Below are 14,021 nucleotides of genomic sequence, written 5' to 3'. Positions count from 1 at the left end.
AAATACTAAGGGTTGGATACTACTGGCCCACCATGTTCTCTGATGTCAAGAAATTTATCACATCATGTCATAAATGCCAAGTGTTTGAGGGAAAGAGACAACTGCTGCCACTTCCTTTAAGGCCTATTGCAACAGAGAGACCTTTTCAACAATGGGGATTGGACTTCATTGGGGAAATTCATCCCTCATCTTCAGGCCAACATAGATGGATCTTAACAGCCACAGACTACTTCACTAAGTGGATTGAAGTTGCCCCATGCAGACAAGCAAATGATTCAATAATCATTCAGTTCTTGGAAAACAACATACTGGCTAGATTTGGTTGCCCTGATAAAATCATTACAGACAATGCTGCTGCTTTCAGATCCAAGAAAATGGTGAATTTCTGTCACAAATTTCATATTACTTTGGGCCATTCTACTGCATACTATCCCCAAGGAAATGGCCTTGCTGAGTCATCAAATAAAAGCCTGGTAAATATCATAAAGAAGGTGCTGGAAGAGAACAAAAAGAACTGGCACAAGAAACTAGTCAATGCCTTATGGGCAGATAGACTAACAACAAAAAGATCAATTGGGACTAGCCCATATGAGTTGGCTTATGGACTAGAAGCCAAATTTCCCTCATCACTAGGAGTGCCTGTTATGAAACTTCTTCAAGAAATCCAAGCTGAACCAAATGATATGCAAAGAAGGATAAATCAAATCATATGTCTGCAGCAAACCAGAGATCAAGTTTTCAGCAGAGTTCAGGTATTACAAGAAAAACTGAAGAAGGCCTTTGACAGAAGAACCAAAGCAGAAGATTTTAATGTTGGTGATAAAGTCTTCAAGTGGGATGCAAGGAGAGAAGACAAAGGAAAACATGGAAAATTTGATTCCTTATGGAGAGGACCATTTGCTGTCCAAGCAGTGCAAGGTAACAACACTTACTTCCTAAAAAATCTTAGTGAAACTGACCTGGATGAAGGTCCTGTGAATGGCAGGATGCTGAAGCACTATTTTGACTATTCCCCATAAGTTCAGTTCGGGTTCCCTTGTATATATGCAGATGTATATATTATTTTCTGTTTAGAATGTAAAAATGCAGTTTTTTCAAGTTTATGGACTGCCAGCAAAAGGTAAATAGAATCAGAGGTCTTCCAAGAAGAGAGGCACACAATTTTGGCACCTCAAAGCAGCAAACTGCAAAATTAGTAAGAACAATCAAGGAGCAAGGCAATCTGACCTGCTGTTCTTGGTCTTTCAAAAGAAAAACCATCCCCATGTGGAGCCACTGTTAGATACCTATACCAATAGGTTTCATATTTCATGATTGGCTATGGAAGGTCCAAATATGCTCTGCTTTGATGACTCAAAGATCACATATTTCTTAGAGAATCTGATCTGTGCTTATAGCTTGGTATGGACTTAAAATTTTGATGGATGGTCCAACAGTCTAATATGGATCATTCCATGGTTTAAATTTGCAGTTGTAGATTAGAGAAGAAAGTCTGTCCAAACTGTTTAATCTTGGCAGACAAGTAGTCCAGGTAGAGAAGAAAAGGCTCCCAACAGCTTAATCTGGGACTTTGGAAGAAATAAGGGTAGAAGTAGATAGGAAAACAAAAGAAAAGCCAAAGAAAAGAAAAGGAAAATAAGGGTCTGCAAGTCCAAGTGCACCCTCCAAGAAGAAATAAAAAATGCTAGACAAGTAGTTGGGTAAGTAGCTGGGGTTGCAGAAAGGTTATCTTTACCATTACAAATGTATTAACTATGCTTACCAAGGCAAAGTCTATCAATTGACAAGGTGTTTATCTTCATCAAGTTACAGCAAGGAGCATGACTAACCTCCCTCCTTCCCCCTTCCATTTTATTACTAAAATCCCCTCATCAGCTGAGATTCATGGAAGAAGATCTTGGTTTCATAGTGGTTCTTGTTCATTCAAAAGCCACATTTCTTGTGTAAAAATCTTTTCATTTTGATCTACTCTTTAAACCAAGTGTTTTACAAACAAACTCAGTGTTTTCCCCCTTCATTCCCCCCACCCATATTAACTCTAACTTTACTATATAAATCCCTATATCACCTATACCCTACTAATATTAAACACCATGGTGTATAAACCCCAAAATTTGTATAAATATCCCTCCTTTTGGCATTATAGCCAATAAGTTCTCTGTCAGGGATCAAATGGCATCTGGTCACTTTGATGAACCTAACCCTAACCCCCTCCTTTGAATTCAGTTGGCCCCTTGAAAAGCTTCATGTGCTAAAAAAAAAGGTCTCACAAATAACCTAGTTTTGCCTATACCCACTTCATTTGCAAAATAACCCCTAAATACCCATTTTGTTCTCTTATCCAAAGTATTGGGGCTGTCTTATTGCGCATTGAAAAAACCTTACAAAACCCCTTTACCCATGAAACCCCTTTAAAACTACCAAAAACCCCGAAAAAACCCACTTTCTGCTGCCTAACCAAAGTTGGCGCATATATTCGATTTTCGGAATATATTGAAAAGACATTAAAAAATATATATATATATATATTTATTCCTCCACCCGCGGCCGTATCCACCTATCATGTCACCGACCCGATAGCCGTCCGATCTGATCTTGAGCATCCAACGGCTCTTATCACATTGGAGCGGCTCCGATGTCCGCCGTTTACTCGCTGTATATACCGGTCACGTCACTCTCCCGACAGCCGTTGGATCGAGCCCTCCAGATCCGACAGTCAGCGTTGATATCGAAGCGGGTCTCACGTCCGACGGATATCGTCCGATGTCCGTAAAAAGGTTACGTCATTCGGCAGCCACGCGTCCTCGCCATAGCTCGTCGGAGGTACGTCTGACAGATTCCCCCCCGTACCATAAGCGGTGCGATATGAAACCGTTGGCTGTTTTCGGTTTCGGCTATTCCGCCCATACTACGTCACATCCACGTCATCCCACGTCACTGCCACCATGACGTCACGTCAACCCTTGCGCCCGACCATCTGCTGACCTGTCCTACCACTTCACCTTCCCCGTGGACCAATCAGAGCCCGCCACCTCACCTATGACGTCAGCCGGCCCTGACCCCACCTATGACGTCATGCTGACGTCAGCAGAAAAACGCGCCAAAAGTCCAAAAAGCCAATAATATGGGGAAATTTCGCGTTTTTTCACATTTTTCTCACAAAATACATTGTTGCTCCTGCATGCGACTTTCACGTCCAAAGTCCACCAACCTGCAGAACCCGACCAGGAGACCGGAGGAGCGCCATTTCCACAGTCATCCGTGACCATCGCCTATTCCTCACCAGGTATTTTCCGCCATAAATCCTTCACGTACCTACTTTATCTGTTTTGTCCCTCGAAAGAGCTTAGAACAGAGAAAACTCTTGAAATTCACCGGCAGAAATCCCTGCACCTGCCCCTTTGACAGTTGTGAACTCGAAAACTACTAGTCGAGCCTTGTTTTACCTGCATGTTCATTGAAAAAACTAAGCTCTGTCTGCGCAATCGCGGCAGACTCATTCAAACCAAATTTAACTACTGAGAGAGACAAAGTGAGGCCAAACATTTGTCCTAGTTGCACTACAAGTAGTATTTCAATTGCTATTTACTAGAACCACTCTCTGTTCCTGATAATTTCACCTCCCTGGTACAGAGGCATTCCTCTGTACTGTCCTGCTCAATCAAAACCACTTTGCACTCAATTCAAAATCCTCTTGTGCAATGGAGACACCTGTAGTACTAAATGTTCAGCCTCTGAATGCCCCTCAAAAGAACTTGAAATGGCAAACCTTGGCAGATATGGATTACCAAATTACAGAAGAAAAGCTTATGAGCAGCAAATTCCACATTCATCTGTTGAATGAGTTGAAAGCCAAGCATCAAAATGGGACAGATATATTGGGCTTATGGGACTCTTTCCTCCCTATTTTCAAGCTCCCTCAGGTCAACCAGTTCCCTGAACTAATCCACCTGTGTGCTGAACAATATGATGTTTCTCAGAGGGCTGTTGTTGACCCATCTGGTTCAGTACTGTTTTATGTTACCCCTCAAGCTATCAGAGACATGCTTTGCTTCAACCCTCAGAAGAAGTTGGTCCCTTTGTCACTAGTGAACCTGATAAAACAAGGGGATAAACTGACAGATGCCCAAATCATCAAATTTAATCAATTATACATTAAAACTGACATTGTGATGTACCCTCCAATTGTTCATGTATATCTCAATCAACTGGGCAGAGACCTTGCAGATATGATTTCTCCCATCTTGGGATATAGTTCAATTGAGCATATTGATGCAACTGTGCTGGTAATGATGCTTATGTTTGCTCCTGGCAAGTCACCAATCTGCTACGACTATGCCACCTACATATCAGACAAGATTCATGAGCAATTGATGAATTTGAGGAGAGATAGGATGTTCAGATACACCTCCTACATTTACCATTTGATCTTGTACCATCAACATGAGAAATTTCATTTTTCAATCAAAAGAATGGATGCCCAAGGCAATCCCAGATCAGTGGTCTATTGGTCTTCTGTCTTCCACATTAGACCTGAGTCTCCATACACTTACTGCGAATTCATGGATCTGTTCGTCCATCCAGCTATGACAATGCTGATGAGCTCACCTCCTCCGAGACTCACCGATGACATGCAGAGAATTCTTCAGTTGTCCAAAGCTTACAGCATTGGGGATTGGTACTTCTACCAAAACCACACTGTCATCAGGATATATGGGTGTGATCTACCTCCATTCAAACTACCTAAGTATGTGCCTATGAGGCTATTTTCCCTAGAATACTTTAGGCAATTTGGCAGAGTTGATGTGCTTCACTTTTCAGGAAAAGGAAAAAAAAGCACAGTTGAAGGTCAAAAGCCAACTTGGCCATTTTATCTATAACGAGAGGGAGCAAGGATGGAGGGAAGCAGAGAGAATGCTTGAGGCCCTTGGCCTGCAAACCAGTTTCCTATGGGTTCCCTATGACCCTAATCATTTCATATCTATGAGGAGGCTCAAATATAAGTTATCTGCCTATGATCACCATAATATCCCTCACATTGAAAAGTATGCAAACCAAGACAAATGGAGGAGAGGGACCTTAGAAGAGCCCATGTCACAAGAAGAGCTAAACAAGAGGGCACTAAGGAATCTAAAGAAGATGGCTGACCTTGAACTTTGTTCACAGGTATTCACACTTCCAAGCACACAAACGGGAGCAGCTGAATCCTCCTCAACTGCCAAGCAGCAAACTACCAAGGCCACTGAAAATATATCCAGCAGAGGCAAAGAAAAGGAAATGGAGACAGAGCAACCACATCAAGAGAAGGAGCAGTCACCTCCAGTGACTCAAGAGCAGACAGATAAAGAAAAGCAGCAGCAGGCAGAGCAACAACAGCAACAAGATTTGCAGCAAGAAGAAGGGCAACAAAACAGACAGCAGCCCTTACAGCAGGAAAGAGTAATTAATACTCCAATTTCCACTGAGCAACAGGCTCAGAACATAGTGCCTCCTAGGCCAAAAGTCACCACTGATGCCTCGGTCCTCCAAACTCCACAAAAGGAGGAATTAAGCAGAAAAATGGATAAAGAGACTCCTCTGACTTCATCTATCAACCAGGGAGAGAAAAGACAAAGATTGAATGTTTCCTCAGAGGATGACATAGCAATAAGACAGGAATTGGGCATGGGCCCACCCAGCAGAGAAGCTTCAGCAAGTTCCTTCCAGCAGGAACAGGACAGGACTATGGGAGGGGAGGTCAGCTCCTCCAGCCAACAAAGAGAAGGACAAGTAAGCATCAAACAGCAATTTATAGACATCAAAAGGAGGAATGATCCTATCAAAATACATCTGTACAATCATCTGCTAAACATGGCTCCTACCAATCAGCAAAGACTTATGTCTGCCTTTGATGTAGGTGAAGGCAAAATGATCATGAGTCATTTTATGCCCACAGCACTGCATCCCCAATCTGCCTAACCTGGAGGTCATGGCCAAAGACATACACCCAATGGACAAAATTGAACTGCATAAACAGACTGGTGAGATGGTGTATGCCTCCTTGGCAGATGAAACATTAGAAAATTACAAACTAAAGAGCAGCCTTAATGCCACAGCCTCTCAACTAGAATTGGAGAAGGCATCATCCCAGGCGAAGGACAACAGAATAAGGTCCCTAGAAGATATAATCATTGAAATTGGGCATGATCCCAAAGATATTTCAGGAATACAGGAAATCTTGAAGTTGAGGGATGCTGACATGGCTGCCATGAGGAAGAAAATCAAAATCCCAGCTACCATTCACCCTCAGACAGATGAGGTAGCCCAACAAAGGCATGAGAAGGACACCACAGATTTGTTGATCTCCATTTATAAACAGCTTTTTCAGGCACAAGAGAAATTGGGAGAATCAGAGGCTGCAAAGGCAGCATTACAGGCATCTCTGAAACAAAGAGAAGAAGGGCAGACTTCTCAGCTTCCTCCTCAGATCATCAATCTTGAAGAAACTTCTCCTATCACTGCTCCTCCTCCTCAACAGACTGAACAGACAACAACATCTACTTCAGCCGCGCCAACAACTACAGAGCAGGCCCAAAGCCTAGATATGCAAAAGCTGAAGAATGAAATCCAAATCCTGGAAGCTCAAATGAAAGAGTTAAATGAGACCAGGGAAAATTTATCCAAAATCAATGATAGATATGATAAATCCAAACAAACTGTGGCAGAGAAGGACAGGGAGGTGAAAGCCCTCAAAAACAAAATAAAAGAGCTAGAGAATGAGCTCAAGTTAGATAAAGTGGTGGCTGAACTTAAAATAGTGCTGTGGGCTAACATCGGTCAATCTATCAATGAGAAATGGCAGTATATTGAAACTATCCATGAGCAACTAGAGCTCATCCCAAAGGCACAGAGGGAGGTTCACAGATCAAGAGCTTTATTGAGCAATATGCCTGAAGTGGCCACCAGAATGATCAATGTACTTAACCATAAAATAAGTTCTCAGTTAGCTACCATGGGAATTACAAATAGAACTGAGACTATCCAAATGGTCAAAAGGGTTCTCACACTGAGAAACTTAGTGCAGACATTGGAGAGAAGAACCCAGGATATGCAGACTGAGGTGAACAAATTTTTGGAAAAATTTCAGGTGTTAGAAAGCATAGGTCTCCCTGGCTTACTGAACAGCGCAGGGAGATTATTCACACATGACCAATATGCTAAAAGGGTCAACACATTTTCCACCAGCCAGATCAATGAGAAGCCCAGTACCTCAGAGGAGACAGGGCCAGCCACAGGACAGTCTCTCTATAACAGAGTAGAGAATCTGTTTTTTATAATGAATGAGATCAATCACCTGTTTGGGGTGGCTCCCAATTTCTTCAAGTATACAGAGGCAGAGGAGACAATGGATGCCATTCTTAGGCATCAACTCCCTACGCAAGACTGGTGGACAAATGCAGTAAACAGGGAGCCACTCACCAATTTTGTTTCTTAAAAAATATCAGTGGTCATGTAGAGCACAGTTTAACAAAATCAGCATGCCTGGAGGATTAAAGCTGAGCCAACTCAGCAGATGAATCGGCCAACAAAGCAGAAATAGAAAATTATAGGTGGCAGGGCCGAGAAAATACAGCGTAGCAAGAAATAAAGACACATTATTCAACGTTAAAGCACAGCGGCTCAACCGACTCAATGACCCCCAAAAGTCAAATTATTCTCTGACAGACATAAAGAGCATTTATGCTGCATTCAAAGTTGTAATAACTTCTTTTCTACTTTCTGTACGAATTTATGAAGATATCTCCTCTCTCAGATGACTCAATGCCTGAGATATTTTGTATAAGCATTCCTATAAAGTCCCCTTCGCATGAGCTTGCAAGGGTTGTTGTTGATTTCTCAAAAAGAAATTCTTATGCTGTAATCCTTTCAGAAGTTAATAAAGAAAGTGATGGAATTTCTCGGATTTTTGAAGTGTTGAATGCGTCCTGGTGTCTGTTGGAAACTGCTGGATTCCTGTGTATCTCATCATACAATAAGTCTCTGTAACTCTCTCTGTTATGTATTTCGTTTGTTAAAATCCATATATGTTATCTGATTTTCTATACTAAGCAACAAGGAAAAAGAATAACTTTCAAGATTTATTCACTGAGTACCCTAAGTTCAATCTGCGTTGTTAATGAATGTTTTCTTCAGCTGTAATCTAGATAAGTGTAATTCTTAATTGTTGCACTTTCAGAATACACCTTTCACAGTGGCCTTTGTCACAGGAATTCAAGTTTTGCTCCTGTGCAGCGTGTTCACTTTCACCTCACCAGCTTAATAGAAAATTCTTAATTGCTTTCTGTTGGTTGACATACATCACCATTTAAGCTAACTTTGTTTGTCTAAGATACACAATAGGCCCTGCAGTTTGAACACCACCGATCCTGCATATCAAATCATTTCACAATTCCAGACTCCATTGCCCAATGGTATTTTACTCTCTAAACACTATATCATAAGACCTGAAAGAAATCCTTCAACCAAAACATAAACCAAAAACCTGAGCATAATAGCTAGCCTAAAACACCATCATAATAGAGACAAATCATAAAGAGAGATCCCTCTCTGATTACAGTTTGGCTAGAAACTGTGATCCAAAGATTGGTTAATGGTTACCCCGGCCGTATTCCCTTGGGAGTCATAGGGAACAACCTGGGTGTTAACAGGTTGTATCATGATGCAATTAATATCAGATCAGAATGCTTGATTGAAAGAGCAATCTATTTTCTTGTTTAACTTGAAAGGTGTTTAAACAATCAAGGATTGATTATTTGATTGTTTGTAAACTGACTATTGTGTGAGTTTGCAGAGGTGAAGGGAAAGCTATTGATAGCTAAGTCTAGGAGAGGACAAGAAGGAAGAAGGTTTGAAGGCATTCTTCTTATCCCAAAGAACCTCAAAGCAATCCTTGAAGTATAAGAGGTTTGTTGCAAAAGGTTGCTTGAATAAGCTCTTTGTTAATCTTGTTTGAAGTTCTTTTGTTCATTTGTATAATGACAACTTCTACAAGTGAATCCTCAAATTCCTCATTCATCACAAGATTCTTTGATGAAGATATGAAGCAAGACTTGTTCATCATGATGGATATGGTGAGAGAAATGTATGAGGATGGAAGGAAGAGCATCACCCTTAGAGAGCGGTTGAATTCCCTGAAGGAAGAGAAGCAGTTTCTTTCTGACAAATTGCAGGAAATGGAGAGACAACTTCATATTGCAAATATGGATCTGGAAAGGATGCATGAGTTGGAGACACATCTCTTTGTTGCCAAAGAAGCCTTAGTCAAGTATCAGCTTGAAGAAGAGGTAAATAATTCCAATTTGTCTTCAATTTCCTCTAAGAATGTTTATGTTGGTTCTTTTGAAAAACATACCAGAGGCATAGGTTCCAAGTTAATGTCCAAGATGGGCTATGAAGGAAAGGGCTTGGGCAAACATGCACAGGGTATTTTTGAGCCAATAATGGTTGAGGAAAGGCTTAAGTATTTGGGTCTTGGCTATGGACAATCTTATGGAGAAAGTTCCAAAGCTACCATGAAGACAATTGAAACAGTTTCAAGAAGAAGTTTCATTTCAGGTCTTCTACCTCAAGAGTGTAAACATTGTATTCATGGAGAATGCAATAGCTTGAAACATCATTTGCAGGATGTAGGTGTTCATAAGCATGCACTTGAACCAAAGAGTTGTGGAAACTCTGACAGCCTTGAAGAGATTGATGGTGTTCCAAAGGGAGCTACTTATTCATTCAATTCACCTCCTCATCAAGGCAATAAAGGTGAAAAAGAAAGGTATAAATATTGTTCTAATCATATTCCTTTTGATTATGTAAAGCATGATAAATTTCCATAAAAGCATGGGAAAATAATTGCATGTTCCTTTGGTGGTTTGGATAACCATAATGTTTCTAGATGTTGGAAGAGAATGGCCACATACAAGAAACGTTTGAAGGAAAGGAAGCAAAAAACCAAAGGTCCATTGGACAAGGCAAATCATGTTGTCAAGAAGATGCACATGTGTTGCACTTACTGCCATAAGCAAGGACATATTGCTGCAAAATGTTGGACTCTGAATCCAATAATGCTTCCACAAAATTTGAAGAAGGTGGAAAGAGAAAATCGCAGAAATGGAAAGAAAGATTCCATGATTGATGTGTTTCAGGATGATTCACATGTTGATGCTAATGTGTAGACAAAGATAGCACCTTTGAAATGGATTGGTAATAAATGGTTAGAGTTCTTATCCAATTAAGGTTGCATGTCTTTTTGAGAATGCATTTCTTTGTTAATGAGATGCAAGTTGTAGGGTTTTACCAAGAAGGTGAATGGAAAAGTTGAGTAGGGGACCCACTTTATTGCTGCAACATTATATTCATTTCAGCTTCAAAAGTATAGTGTGCTTAAGAGAAATTTGAAAGGATGAAATGCATGCATGGGAATGATGTGCCTGAACACAGGGATGTTGATGATTTCCTTGTATTTGAACATGTATGTGTAATTAACTTGAAGGTTTGATTGCTTTGTTTTTAAACATGCATGTAATGTAATATTGAATTGGGAAAAGTTGATTTGGTCTCCAAGATGGAGATAATGATGAAGTGTTTCATCTTTGAAAAAGAATCCTAAAGTTCTTTTTCTACGTGCTTGACTTGAAGGGTCAATTGCTTTAAAGGCATGTTTTGTTGGCTTGTTATCTAGTCAATCATTTGTATGCAGATGTAAATACATGGAGGTGTTCACAACATATGAAATCTGTTTCTTTTGGTTGAAACAAGAGATTAGGCCATCTAGTTGTTGTCTGTAATCCTTTTGTTGTTGATAGTTGTTGTTGACAGTATGCCAAATAGGTACAAATGAAAATTTTATGAAGCAGATGTAACTTCACATTGGTTTTAGCCACCTTGGATCAATGATCAAGGTAGAGAAGTTCAAACTACCTTCTGTGACCTTCTCAGCAGGATTTTTGCTGGAAATCAAAGAGCAAGACAGTTCTTTCCAGGAGGATAAGCCCATATAGGAAGGAAGTGTTCAAAGGCTTTGGTTTAGAGGCACTATGCAAGGCAAGTGTATGGAGGCTGAAATAAGAGGGTGAGGTACTCTCATTTACTGTTCAGATCAGTATATCATTCTTTTGGAGTCCAAAAGCTTTTTAGTGGGAAGGTGTGATCCAAAATGGATCTAACATAGACTTCTAAGTCTAAAAATGTTCCTCGTAGAGGAAAAATGAAAGTCAAAGGATGCTCTTGGAAATAGTCTCACTGCAGAGATCTCTTCATTCTGGATCTAACGCAATTTGAATATGTGAAAACAGACTTCGGATGAAGAAGTTATTGTAAAAAAGAAAATTGTTCAATGTCCTTAGAAAAGGAGGAAATTTCTTATAAGTGGGACTTAATGGAGAATATGCGTTCCTTAAGGAAATGTCGCATCGGAAAGAGTTCAAAGGAAGGACTTAAGTAAATGCGGAAGGACTCCCCGATTAGTGATCTCCGATATATCACATCGGAGGAAGGCGTCATGCGATATCAGAACCCCGGGCTGTTTACATATGCGATTAGCGATTGCGATATCGGTGATCGTGTCACGCAAATACCAAGGGGGCCATTACATGCGACATACATCGATGCGATACGCCAATGCCTTGGGCCGATAGCAATAGCGCCGATGGAGCGATTGAAAATGAGCGATCGGTGAATCCTCGATACAAGGGTCGTTGCAACTTGCTACATGTGATTGCAATATGCGATCGACGATCAGCGATCGAAAATCGGCACAAAGGACCATGCTAATGCAATGTGCGATTGCGACATGCGATAAAGGCCAGACCCGATAAGGTTATGGATGCGATTTCATAATGTTTGAAATCCGGATTTGTGGATTTTCTTTGTATTTTCCATGTATTTGGGATTTTGGCCATACGCAATGTGATTGCGATATGTGATAGAATGATGGACCCGAAAGGATTATAGGGGCGATTACATATTATTTGAAGTCTGGCTAAAAGGCTCATGATGTGTTTTGTGTGTGTTTTCCTATGTATTTCCATCATTTGGCTATTTTGGCCAAAGGAAGGCAAAATGATAGGATGGCCATGCCCGCCGATTCCTTTCCATTTGTAAATGGATTCTTGTGATGAAACAGTCGGGTTCTTCAATGATGGAAGCAACTGTAACGGATGTATTACAGAATGCACAGGGAGCTCAATTAATAGGGCAACTGAAGGTTGTTGAGATTCGCTTGGAGGTCGAGTGAACCACTGATAACACAGAGAGGCAGAGTTATGCTTAGGAGAAGCGCAAAGAAGCCCAAGAGGCTCATAAATGCTTGAATGTTGAGTGCAAGCCTAGAGGAGGCAGTCTGTGGAGTCAGGGTGACTCAGAAGCATAGGGTCGCTTGGAGGTCAAGCGAAACCAAAAGCTTGTGAGAGCCAATAGCCAGAGCCAAGAGCCAGAGCCAAGAGCCAGAGCCAAGAGCCAGAGCCGGGAGCCAGAGCTAAGAGACAAAGCCAAAGAACAACAAATAGATCAAATGATCAAGCTATTGCTGATGTCTGAAGAGTGTTGAAGACAAAAGAAGGAATTCCAGAGACAATTCATAGAATTCTGAGGGAGTTGGTGCAAGCTAGAGCTCAAGATAGCTCAGAGCACTAATTGAAGGAGTCCAGTCTAGAGAGGCCTAGATCTGTCTGCAGAGTAAGGATAGTCCGGGTAAGATGGTATTCTAAGCCCATAAGCACAGTTGTAAACCTATGGAGTTGAGTGTGGAACTTGTAAAAGAAGCATTACCATAATCCTAAAGAGCCTAATCGAGTTGATTAGTGCTCAAGGAGACGTAGCCCAAGATATCAGGGTGAACTCCATATTATATTGTGGTCTCCTATGGTTTGCTTATTTGCTGCTTTATTTACTATTATATGCACTTCACATCAGTTTAAGAAAATAAACTTAAGACAATTAAGCAGTTAAAGGCAAACACAAGCATACACCTATTTCAAGTGCTTATTTCCGCAAATTATCAATCATAAGCATAGATATTGGGAATATATATAAGCTTTGGAGTGGGAGAGGTTCTTGTAAGCTGACAAGAAGCCTTTAGGTTCCCATTTCAGATCAGGAAGTGTTATTGGGCCCGATTTGGGAAATCCTTCTGAGTATCGTCAACTCATGGGGGCCCTGATGTTCTTGGTGAACTCTCGTCGAGACATATGTCTTGCAGTGAATACATTGAGCCAATTTATGGTTGAGCCTCATCACCTATATTGGATTGCTGCCAAGAATCTCTTGAGATATATTCGAGGCACAATCACTTATGGACTGAGATACATTGTCGGGAATGTGAGGCTCCATGGTTACTCTGATGCAGACTGGGCTGACAGTGTGGTGGATTGTAATTTCACATCTGGAAGTTGCTTCACTCTAGGTTCTACTTTGATATCATGGATGAGCAGGAAGCAGAAGTCGATTGCCTTGAGCATTGTTGAGGTTGAATACATTGTTGCTAATTTGGCCTCCTGTGAAGTTGTTTGGTTGAGGAAGCTCTTTAGTGAGTTGTTTGGACATGTGTTGGATACCACCATGATCTTCTGTGACAACCAGAATGGGATTCGTCTTTCTGAGAATCTTGAGTTTCATGACCGCTCCAAGAATATTGATATCAAGTACCACTTTATCCGAGATATGGTACAATGATGAGAAATAAGGCTCCAACACATTAGGACCAATGATCAGGTCGCCATATTCTTACAAAGCCCTTGGGGAAGGTCAAATTCTTAACCTTCCATGCATGACTTGGAGTTGTGGAGAGACCCTCTTATGAGGGTCCCGTATGAGATGGATGTTGAGCTCTGGGAGCTCTGGGGGCTTAGGGTACTTATTAGAGTGATGAGCGACCATAGGGTGAGTGGTTCACCTTCCCCTAATGGTGCGTGATGTACAAGGTGAGTGGTTCACCTTCCCCTGTGATACCCCATGGTGACATATGCATAGGTTGAGTGATTCACCTTCTCCTA

General features: G+C 41.1%; 1 protein-coding gene across 1 annotated transcript in view; it reads right to left on the bottom strand.

Moving 5' to 3' along the window:
- The window catches only part of LOC149197696 (uncharacterized), a 112,333-nt gene that overhangs the window by 73,578 nt on the left and 24,734 nt on the right, over window positions 1-14,021 (bottom strand). The window lies entirely within an intron of this gene.

The sequence above is a fragment of the Pinus tabuliformis genome, chromosome 2_2, assembly GCF_031772625.1.
Source record: "Pinus tabuliformis cultivar Carrire ecotype Pingquan chromosome 2_2, CPIR1, whole genome shotgun sequence".
In the NCBI taxonomy this organism is placed as follows: Eukaryota; Viridiplantae; Streptophyta; class Pinopsida; order Pinales; family Pinaceae; genus Pinus; species Pinus tabuliformis.
This window is presented reverse-complemented; position numbering and strand designations above follow the sequence as displayed.